Source organism: Solanum pennellii, chromosome 6 (assembly GCF_001406875.1).
Source record: "Solanum pennellii chromosome 6, SPENNV200".
NCBI lineage: Eukaryota > Viridiplantae > Streptophyta > Magnoliopsida > Solanales > Solanaceae > Solanum > Solanum pennellii.
In genome coordinates, this window is record NC_028642.1 from 38,537,334 (window position 1) to 38,548,401 (window position 11,068).

The following is an 11,068-nucleotide window of genomic DNA, read 5'->3' on the forward strand; positions in this document are numbered from 1 at the left end:
TCATAAACTAATTTTCACATTCTGGAATGATGAAATCAATTGAATTCCATTCCGACACTTGAAACTCGAAAAGAGACCAAAAATCAATTTTAAGCAACTTTAGCCTTTCAAAATCAAAACATATAAAATTCTTAACTTTTTACTCAAAGTTCGAAATCAACTTTCAAAACTCAATCAGAAAAGACTCGGGATCGATATCGGAAGGGATAAAACGATAGTTTATTTTCAAAATTTTTTTAAAAATATCCGACCGGGTCATTACATTGAAAACGTGCGTCTAAAGTTATAATTTTTTTCTACTATAACATGTTTCTATTATTTATTTATTATATATTATATTATATATTTTTATTATTATTATTATTATTTTATTTATATTTTTTTTTCTACTGTATAGAAGAGTGAAAGGTGGGACGACCAAGGGTATTTTCGAAAATATGTATTCATTTTAGGGCAAAATGGTAATTACGTCATCAGATAGTTAAGACCGCCTCTATATGAATTTTCTAGAAGAGAAGGAACTCTCCATTTCCATGGTAAAGGTAAAAATAGTTCTTCTTTGGTTCCTAAAATGTCATATTGAAAGTCGACTTAAAAAAATTGCTCTCATCTTATGTTGCAATTTCAGGTCAATTCTCTCAATCTTTGCCTTTCTGGTTCTCAATCTTAAAGCTTTCAAAAGTTGTTCTTTCAGTTTTCTTCCTTTTCACTATTGGGTGTTCCAAATCAATTACGATCCAGAGTAACATGTAAGGTAAGTATTCATGGCGTTGGTATATTGCTTCTTCTTTCTTAAATTTTACACACCATATTTCCTGCTTCACCGCCGGTTACTCTAGAATGTATGAAAATAGACAGTGACGGGTCTTATATTCTTTAAATTTCTGGTAGAAGAGTTAGAGAACCTGGGGAAACTTACTCTTTAGTCTGACGTGCTTGTCGATTCTATGATAGCTTTGGTCTTATATTCTTGAAATTTCTAGTAGAAGAGTTAGAGAGCCTGGGGAAACTTATTATGATTTCTGATGTGCTTGTCGATTCTATGATAGCTTTGGTTTTCAATATTTCTTTCTTGTGATTAATTAAATGTTCATATTGAACCATCGAGTTTCATGTTATTGTTTCAGTTGGTTGAATGAACCCTGACCTACTTTGTGTTAGCTATCTATACTAACACACCTCTGAAAAATTACATGAAGATTCCACGCACCACAAACATGCTCATTGACCTTTTCCCAAAACACCTTACAGTTGAGATAAATATCCGGTGTATTGTTTATTGTAGCCACATCAAATTTAACTCTATGGGTATGTTGTACTTAGAATCTAGCAATATCTTTTGACGACAAACCATCCTAAATTACCCCTGCATTTATACAACTTGTCATTGGAAGTCAGTCACACTAGGATATATGAAGTTCTTAGCTTTAATTTATCATTTACTTGGTTGTTTGAGTTATTTTTTAGTTTATTGCACTAGGAGTTACTTACATTTTGAGAATGTAATTCTTAAGCTCTCACCAATTAGAGTTGTCTAATAGTTTGCAATTAACATGAAAATTTATCTGTTAATTTTTTTTTAGATGAACATAAGTATATTTTAATTTTAATTTATAGCTCTATGGTTTTTATTTTTGCTATCAGTTTTAGACTTATTTAGTTGACGTTTACTTGGTTTTAGAAGGTATTTCAAAACAGCTTCCTGTTATGTGGTTTCTGGGATAGCAAAGGTTGGCTGCTAAGCTGGGTATTGTATCTCCAACACATTTGAAATGATAGATCAAGAAAGGCGTTGATTTTGAAGCTCCCAAATGGAGTTATGTAACATCATTCATCGTGGACAAACAAGAAACTACTGCCTCTCACAGGGGTAGAATGTTAATGAGCCGCTAAAGTTGAAAAATGGTTGTCAAAGAATGAGAAAGCGCAAGAATTAGTTCTGCAGCATTTTCTATAAACTGTAAGTTCTTGAAATCTTTTGCATATCTTTCATCTTAAATATCTTTAGATCTCTTAATATTTGCTCAAGATTCTTCATTCCTGCATCTGGTTGTGATTTCACCTTGTTATTGTTATGGTTCCTTGCATATATACTCCACATTACTTTGTTAAAAGCGTAGATAGGTAATGAAATCGTTCTACATCACTTTGGTGTAAGAGTAGGGCGTGATGTATTATTGCATCGGGGGCTTAGGAAGAATCTCATAATATGAGGCACCTAAATGTATTGGTATTTTTTGTCGAAACTGTGTGTGGAAGGACAAGAGTAACTGGTACATGTGTTGAACTTTTCATTTATAGTTTAAGGTATGTTTCAAATTGGAACCCTTCTGCTGCTTCTTTCTTCCATATTTTTCCAAGCAAGTAAAATTCATTTTCTTAACCTTTGGTGTGCGAGATCGAATTGAAACGTTATCGTCCTCAAAGGTTCTATCACAAATATTTGAATTTTTAAATGAATGGTTTCAGATGGACAGAAAAGGCTTAAAATAACTTCAGAAGAGGTATTTATTTTCAACCTTCCAAGACTTTGTCGTATTATGGCACATAACATACCTTTTATACGTAATGCTATTCTATAATGATAATTATAAACCTTCTAGAGGTTGTACACGATCATTTAGTTGGAGGCATTAGCTAAACTATAAGATACATTTCTGTCTGCTAAGGTGAACTCTCGATTATTTAAAATCTTGTCAAGTGTATTTTCTCACACAAATCTATTTTTCTTATGATTTCTGTTTGCTTCCTTGCATCTTCACTGTGCTTGCCTCTATTTGTAATCCGAAGGAGCTCGCATTTCACGTAATAGCTCCTTTGGATTTCTCATGATTTGTCCTTAATCTCTATTCTCCGACTTTATTTCATGTTGTATTTCAAGTTCTTTTTTTTAATCTACTAATGGTGTTTAATTTTTGTGACTAATAATTTAGTCATCCTATTTCAGAGATAAACCAATTGTTCTGGGCCCCCTAGCTTTTCCCATTTTTTTCCCTTGGTATTGGTTAATAACTATATACCCCTAAATTAGTATCCATTGAGGACTGGAGCTTCGACCAAGCACCACTGGTCTCTCGTAAATTTGATTGCAGGACTACGTAATTTGATGTAAAACAATAAATACACTTCACAACTTAAGCTTTCCTAATTTATATAGGTCCTCTCTCTAAAGTGGCATTCATGATATCTCTTTACATTGTTGTACTTGAAGTATCATATATTCATAATTATAGCAAGGAACTATGGGTGGTTATTTCAGGAAAAAGCTTGTGTGTGGGCTATTCAAACTGGGAAGTATGTACGATCTCTTCTTACAGATCATTACTACTGTCTACCAAAAGTTGAATTCTTAGTGTCTCTCTATTCGGCTTGAAACATGAAGCAACAAATATTGACCAAGAGTAAATGCTTAAATTGAGACAAAAGGACTATAATACTTATGGTATGTCATGTCTTAAATCTATTTTATGTTTTATCAAACTCTCAATTTTTCCACAAATTTGTCCATGGACACTGGTCAAAGTATCCGATTTGGGTTGAAGAAATCCCACACGTATTCCCGCACTCATCTCGTGTCGACACAGGTGCAACAACAAAAATGAAGAGTCTGCGCAACTTAGCTCAAGGTTGTGTGTTCAATAGCAAAATAATTACAATTTTGCATATCATGAACCTTGTTTCCCTGTTAATCTATGTTGCTTTTCAGGTATCATTAAAACTTGTTTATTTGGTCATTGGTTCAGGTGTAGCAGCAATGGTTTTTACGTTTTAACTAACTAAGCTAAATTTTATTTGTGTTGATTGTTTTCAAGTATGAATTAATAGAAAAAGTTGCTAAAAAAATTTGTGTTTATTTGTTTGGTAGAGGTGAGTTGTTAGACGCTTACTGCAGAGCGACAAACTGTGTGCTACTAAGGGTGTTGAATTTAAGAAGTGTTCTGTGACAAGAAGTTACGTCTTCGATGAGGAAGTAAATACGTGAAAAGTTATTGGGAAAATGTCTGGTGACATTTTTATCACACGAGACGGTTAAATGGGGAAGATGATGAGGTGTGTAGCAATGTTTACATGAGGATTTGGTATTGCGTTCTTCAAGGGGTGACTTCTAGCACTTGTTATGGTTTCACCTATTGTTTCACTTATACTAGTTGTTGGTGTCGTGTTCCTCTTCATAGAAGACAGGCTTCCCAGTCGCACAAAGCTTATTTTAAAGCAACCAAATGTAGTTGAGCAAACAATTGGATCCATCAGAACAGTAAGACCAACTTAATGTTTACTTCATTTATTATTTGTGTTTGTTGTTCTCTTTTTCTTTGATTTAAATCTCATTTTCTGTCTATGGTTGCATCATTCACAGGTGAAAAGCAGGATATATTATAACAAGTCCTCACAAAAGGCATACATATTTGGGGTACATGAATGACTTGCAATTAAGTGGCTTAGGATTTGGATCTTGCCAATTTTTTCTCTTCTGTAATTATGCTTTGGCTTTTTGATTTATACGGTGGAAAGATGATCTTGGAGAAGATTACATAGAAGGTTTAGTTGTGTTAACTATTTCAGTATGATGTCGATGAATCTTCAAACATGTTTTTTAAAATGTGATGATCCATCATTTACATATATTCTTTGTTTTTTCAGGTCAATAGGTGAGGCATTTCCTTTCAACATGTGTATGCATAAAGTATATTTGCCCCAATCAACAATAAAGTTTACCAAGTAGAAGTGAAGAAATAGTAGGATAAGAATCTGCGAAATTTGATATATGTTATTTTTGTGCGACTTTAATCAAGTAGAGGTGCACAATGTTCTTCTTTTTTTAGGTTGAATTTAATGTCGTTGAATTAAATTGGGTGATTTCTTTTGCATCGTGGCTATTGCCACAATTAGTCTTGTAAATATAGTTATAAGAATGTAAGTTGGACGGGCACATACTAGTCTAGTATTTATTTTTATTTATATATTATATAGAAATGTGATGAATGAGACGACCAAAGTTACTTTAGTAATTTCATAGTGACGTATCACTTTCCAGAAGCATCCGTCTTCTTCTTTAGCATTACAAACAAACAATAGACGCGCAACACTTCCTCAAGTTCATACCATTCATTCAACTCTCTTCCTCTTCTCAAGGTATATTTTTTTTTTTTACTTTTTGTCCAAATAGTCTTTAAGCTCAAATGGGATCCATCTTTCTTAACCTCTTTGTCTCTGTTGACTGTTGTGCTCAAACTGGGTATCTTGTTTACCATAATTTGTATGCTAACTAAAGTGGATTGGTTAACAAATGATGCATAGGACTTTTCATGTTTTCTTGTTTCATTTTTGTTTGTGGGTCTGCAACCCTGTGTAGAATGTAAACATGCTTGGTTTTTCTTTTTGAGAATCTTTCATTAGTAGTTGTGTTATATATTCTTGCCAGGATATATAATTAACAGTAATTTGCACTAAAACAAAGATTCAATTGATCAAGATGTCACCTACAACTCCAAGACAAACTTCACACCCACATTCATGTTGGTATTGGATTCTGGTGCCGATTTAGAGGTCAGATTGTTGATCACATAAATTTAGGACCCAAAAAAAAGGATTTTAGTGCGGATAAAAGTGGCTAATAAATATATATTAAATAATATGCTCATGAAATCAAAATACAAATGTCAGGACCAATGTTTCATATGTCGCCAGATCTTCATGATGGAAGGTGCATTTTAGTTTCATCAGATAGTTAAGACCGCCTCTATATGAATTTTCTAGAAGAGAAGAACTCTCCATTTCCATGGTGAAGGTAAAAACAGTTCTTCTTTGGTTCCAAAAATGTCATACTGAGAGTCGACTTAAAAAGATTGCTCTCATCTTCTCATATGTTGCGATTTCAGGTCAATTCTCTCAATCTTTGCCTTTCTGGTTCTCAATCTTAAAGCTTTCAAAAGTTGTTCTTTCAGTTTTCTTCCTTTTCACTATTGGGTGTTCCAAATCAATTACGATCCAGAGTAACATGTAAGGTAAGTATTCATGGCGTTGGTATATTGCTTCTTCTTTCTCAAATTTTATAGACCACATTCCTGCTTCACCGCCGATTACTCTAGAATGCATGAAAATAGACAGTTACGGGTCTTATATTATTGAAATTTCTGGTAGAAGAGTTAGAGAACCTGGGGAAACTTACTCTTAAGTCTGACGTGCTTGTCGATTCTATGATAGCTTTGGTCTTATATTCTTGAAATTTCTGGTAGAAGAGTTAGAGAGCCTGGGGAAACTTACTATGAATTCTGACGTGCTTGTCGATTCTATGATAGCTCTGGTTTTCAATATTTCTTTCTTGTGATTAATTAAATGTTCATATTGAACCATCGAGTTTCAGTTGGTTGAATGAACCCTGACCTATAGCTATCTATACTAACACACCTCTGAAAAATTACATGAAGATTCCATGCACCACAAACATGCTCATTGACCTTTTCCCAAAACACCTTACAGTTGAGATAAATATCCGGTGTATTGTTTGTTGTAGCCACATCAAATTTAACTCTATGGGTATGTTGTACTTAGAATCTAGCAATATCTTTTGACGACAAAGCATCCTAAATTACCCCTGCATTTATACAACTTGTTATTGAAAGTCACTCACACTAGGATATATGAAGTTCTTAGCTTTAATCTATCATTTACTTGGTTGTTTGAGTTACTTTTTTAGTTTATTGCACTGGGAGTTACTTACATTTTGAGAATGTAAGTCTTAAGCTCTCACCAATTAGAGTTGTCTAATAGTTTGCAATTAACATGAAAATCTATCTGTTAATTTTTTTTTTGATGAACATAAGTACATTTTAATTTTAATTTATAGCTCTCTGGTTTTTATTTTTGCAATAAGTTTTAGATTTATTTAGTTGACGTTTACTTGGTTTTAGAAGGTATTTCAAAACAGCTTCCTGTTATGTGGTTTCTGGGTTTGCAAAGGTTGGCTGCTAAGCAGGGTATTGTATCTCCAACACATTTGAAATGATAGATCAAGAAAGGCATTGAATTTGAAGATCCCAAATGGAGTTATGTGACATCATTCATCGTGGAGAAACAAGAAACTACTGCCTCTCAGAAGGGTAGAATGTTAATGAGCCGCTAAAGTTGGAAAACGCTTGTCAAAGAATGAGAAAGCACAAGAATTAGCTCTGCAACATTTTCTATAAACTGTAAGTTCTTGAAATCTTTTGCATATCTTTCATCTTAAATATCTGTAGATCTCTTAATATTTGCTCAAGATTCTTCATTCCTGTATCTGGTTGTGATTTCACCTTGTTATTGTTATGGTTCCTTGCATATATGCTCCACATTACTTTGTTAAAAGCGTAGATAGGTAATGGAATCGTTCTACATCACTTTGGTGTGAGAGTAGGGCATGATGTGTTATTGCATCAGGGGCTTAGGAAGAATCTCATAATATGAGGCACCTAAATGTTTTGGTATTTTTTGCCGAAACTGTGTGTGGAAGGACGTGAGTAACTGGTACATGTGTTGAACTTTTCATTTATAGTTTAAGGTATGCTTCAAATTGGAACCCTTCTGCTGCTTCTTTCTTCCATATTTTTCCAAGCAAGTAAAATTCATTTTCTTAAACTTTGGTGTGCGAAATCGGATCGAAACTTTATCGTCCTCAAAGGTTCTATCACAAATATTTGAATTTTTAAATGAATGGTTTCAGATGGACAGAAAAGGCTTAAAATAACTTCAGAAGAGGTATTTATTTTCAACCTCCCAAGACTTTGTAGCATTATGGCACATAACATACCTTTTATATGTAATGCTATTCTATAATGATAATTATAAACCTTCTAGAGGTTCTACACGATCATTTAGTTGGAGGCATTAGCTAAACTATAAGATACATTTCTGTCTGCTAAGGTAAACTCTCGATTATTTAAAATCTTGTCAAGTGTATTTTCTCACACAAATCTATTTTTCTTATGATTTCTGTTTGCTTCCTTGCATCTTCACTGTGCTTGCCTCTATTTGTAATTCGAAGGAGCTCGTATTTCACGTAATAGCTCCTTTGGAGTTCTCATGATTTTTCCTTAATCTCTATTCTCCGACTTCATTTCAACTTGTATTTCAAGTTCTCTTTTTTAATCTACTAATGGTGTTTAATTTTTGTGACTAATAATTTAGTCATCCTATTTCAGAGATAAACCAATTGGTCTGGGCTCCTTAGCTTTTCCCAGTTTTTCTACCTTGGTATTGGTTAATGACTATAAACCCCTAAATTCGTATGACTGGAGCTTTGACCAAGCACCACTGATCTCTCGTAAATTTGATTGCAGGACTACGTAATTTGATGTAAAACAATAAATACACTTCACAACTTAAGCTTTCCTAATTTATATAGGTCCTCTCTCTAAAGTGGCACTCACGATATCTCTTTACATTGTTGTACTTGAAGTATCATATATTCATAATTATAGCAAGGAACTATGGGTGCTTATTTCAGGAAAAAGCTTGTGTTGTGGGTTATTCAAACTGGGAAGTATGTATGGCCTCTTCTTACAGATCATTACTACTGTCTACCAGAAGTTGAATTCATAGTGTCTCTCTATTCGGCTTGGAACATGAAGCAACAAATATTGACCAAGAGTAAATGCTTAAATTGAGACAAAAGGACTATAATACTTATGGTATGCCATGTCTTAAATCTATTTTATCTTTTATCAAACACTCAATTTTTCCACAAATTTGTCCATGGACACTGGTCAAAGTATCCAATTTGGGTTGACCGAATCCCACACGTATTCCCGCACTCATCTCGTGTCGACACTGGTGCAACAACAAAAATGAAGAGTCTGCGCAACTTAGCTCAAGGTTGTGTGTTCAATAGCAAAATAATTATAATTTTGCATATCATGAACCTTGTTTCCCTGTTAATCTATGTTGATTTTCAGGTATCATTAAAACTTGTTTATTTGGTCATTGGTTCAGGTGTAGCAGCAATTCTTTTTAAGTTTTAACTAACTAAGCTAAATTTTGTTTGTGTTGATTGTTTTCAAGTATGAATTAATAGAAAAAGTTGCTAAAAAATTTTGTGTTATTTGTTTGGTAGAGGTGAGTTGTTAGACGCTTACTGCAGAGCGACAAGCTGCGCTACTAAGGGTGATGAATTTAAGAAGTGTTCTGTGACAAGAGGTTACATTCTTCGATGAGGAAGTAAATACATGGGAAGTTATTGGGAAAATGTCTGGTGACATTTTTATCACACAAGATGGTTAAGTGGGGAAGATGATGAGGTGTGTAGCAATGTTTACATGAGGATTTGGTATTGCGTTCTTCAAGGGGTGACTTCTAGCACTTGTTATGGTTTCACCTATTGTTCTGCTGATAACAGTTGTTGGTGTCGTGTTCCCCTTCATAGATGACAGGCTTCCTAGTCGCACAAAGCTTATTTTAAAGCAACCAAATGTAGTTGAGCAAACAATCGGATCCATCAGATGATCAGAATAGTAAGACTAACTTTAGTTCATTTATTATCTGTGTTTGTTTTTCTCTTTTTCTTTGATTTAAATCTCATTTTTTGTCTATAGGTTGCATCATTCACAGGTGAAAAGCAGGATATATTATAACAAGTCCTTACAAAAGGCATACATATTTGGGATTACATGAATGACTTGCAGTTAAGTGGCTTAGGCTTTGGATCTTGCCAATTTTTTCTCTTCTGTAATTATGCTTTGGCTTTCTGATTTATACGGTGGAAAGATGATCTTGGAGAAGATTACGTAGAAGGTTCAGTTGTGTTAACTATTTCAGTATGATGTCGATGAATCTTCAAACATGTTTTTTAAAATGTGATGATCCATCATTTACATATATTCTTTGTTTTTTCAGGTCAATAGGTGAGGCATTTCCTTTCAACATGTTTGAGACTATAAACAGGAACTCAGAGATTGATGTGAACAACAATTGTGGAATAATTTTTTATGACATGCGTGAAAATACATAGATAAATATGTTTGTTTTAGCTATCCAAGTAGACCAACCGAGAGAATACTCAACGAGTTCTCATTGTTAATCCCAAGTGAGAAATCTACTGCTTTTGATTGGTGGAACCCGAAGTGGCAAGTCCATAATTATTAGCTTATTGTCTGGACAAATGTGTATGCATAAAGTATATTTGCCCCAATCAACAATAAAGTTTATCAAGTAGAAGTGAAGAAATAGTAGGATAAGAATCTGCAAAATTTGATGTATGTTATTTTTGTGCGACTTTAATCAAGTAGAGGTGCACAATGTTTTATATATTCTTTCCAGGATATGTAATTAACAGTAATTGCACTGAAACAAAGATTCAATTGATCAAGATGTCTCCAAGACTAACTTCACATCCATATTCATGTTGGTATTGGATTCTGGTGGTCAACAACATATTGTTGATCACATAAATTTAGGACCCAAAAAAAGGATTTTAGTGCGGATAAAAGTGGCTAATAAATATATATTAAATAATATGCTCATGAAATCAAAATACAAATGTCGCCAGTTCTTCTTGATGGAAGGTGCATTTTAGTTTCTCTGGAACAAGTCACTGTTTCACATGTTGTCTCCATACTCGATTGTAATTCAGGTTAGCTGTACCTTCTAATTGATCTGCTCTGCTATAAAATAAATATATGCTGATGAAACCAAAACGCAAATATAGATGAGCCCTTCTTATCTATCTTCAGATTCAAAATGTGTACGAGTTTGAGCATATATAATAGGGAAACTTACATAAATATACTATATTAAAAAAATATTTACCATTTATAGCAATAATATTTTTATTTCACTTGATCACTTTTAATTCATTTATAATACAAGTTTAATACATATTACAGATTTAACAAAACATTGCTATAAATGGTAATAAACAAAAAGTATCGCTAAAATCAGTAATTATTTTTTAAAATGTATTAATTTATGTAATTTTTCCTATATAAAAACAATATCAGCGTCTTAGAAGTTTCATATGCTAGCTACCATCTTATTGTATAGTAAATTCTTTCGAATAGCAAAATAAAATCCTAATGAAAAAAATAATCACCACATC

At 33.3% G+C, this 11,068-nt stretch overlaps 1 long non-coding RNA gene across 17 annotated transcripts; it reads left to right on the forward strand.

Moving 5' to 3' along the window:
- The first annotated feature begins 532 nt into the window (after positions 1-532).
- Positions 533-10,335, forward strand: LOC107023876. 17 transcript variants are annotated; one of them, XR_003578987.1, is made up of 15 exons: positions 533-754; positions 1,682-1,960; positions 3,260-3,442; positions 3,585-3,706; positions 3,866-4,255; positions 4,358-4,539; positions 4,642-4,649; positions 5,423-5,547; positions 5,665-5,788; positions 5,880-6,005; positions 6,912-7,190; positions 8,483-8,666; positions 9,089-9,485; positions 9,567-9,655; positions 9,868-10,335. It is a non-coding gene; the product is annotated as an uncharacterized LOC107023876 (long non-coding RNA). The 17 variants fall into 17 exon arrangements; XR_003578989.1 differs by having other exon boundaries at positions 3,585-3,626; XR_003578975.1 differs by adding an exon at positions 5,036-5,133 and having other exon boundaries at positions 3,260-4,255.
- The last annotated feature ends 733 nt before the right edge of the window (positions 10,336-11,068 follow it).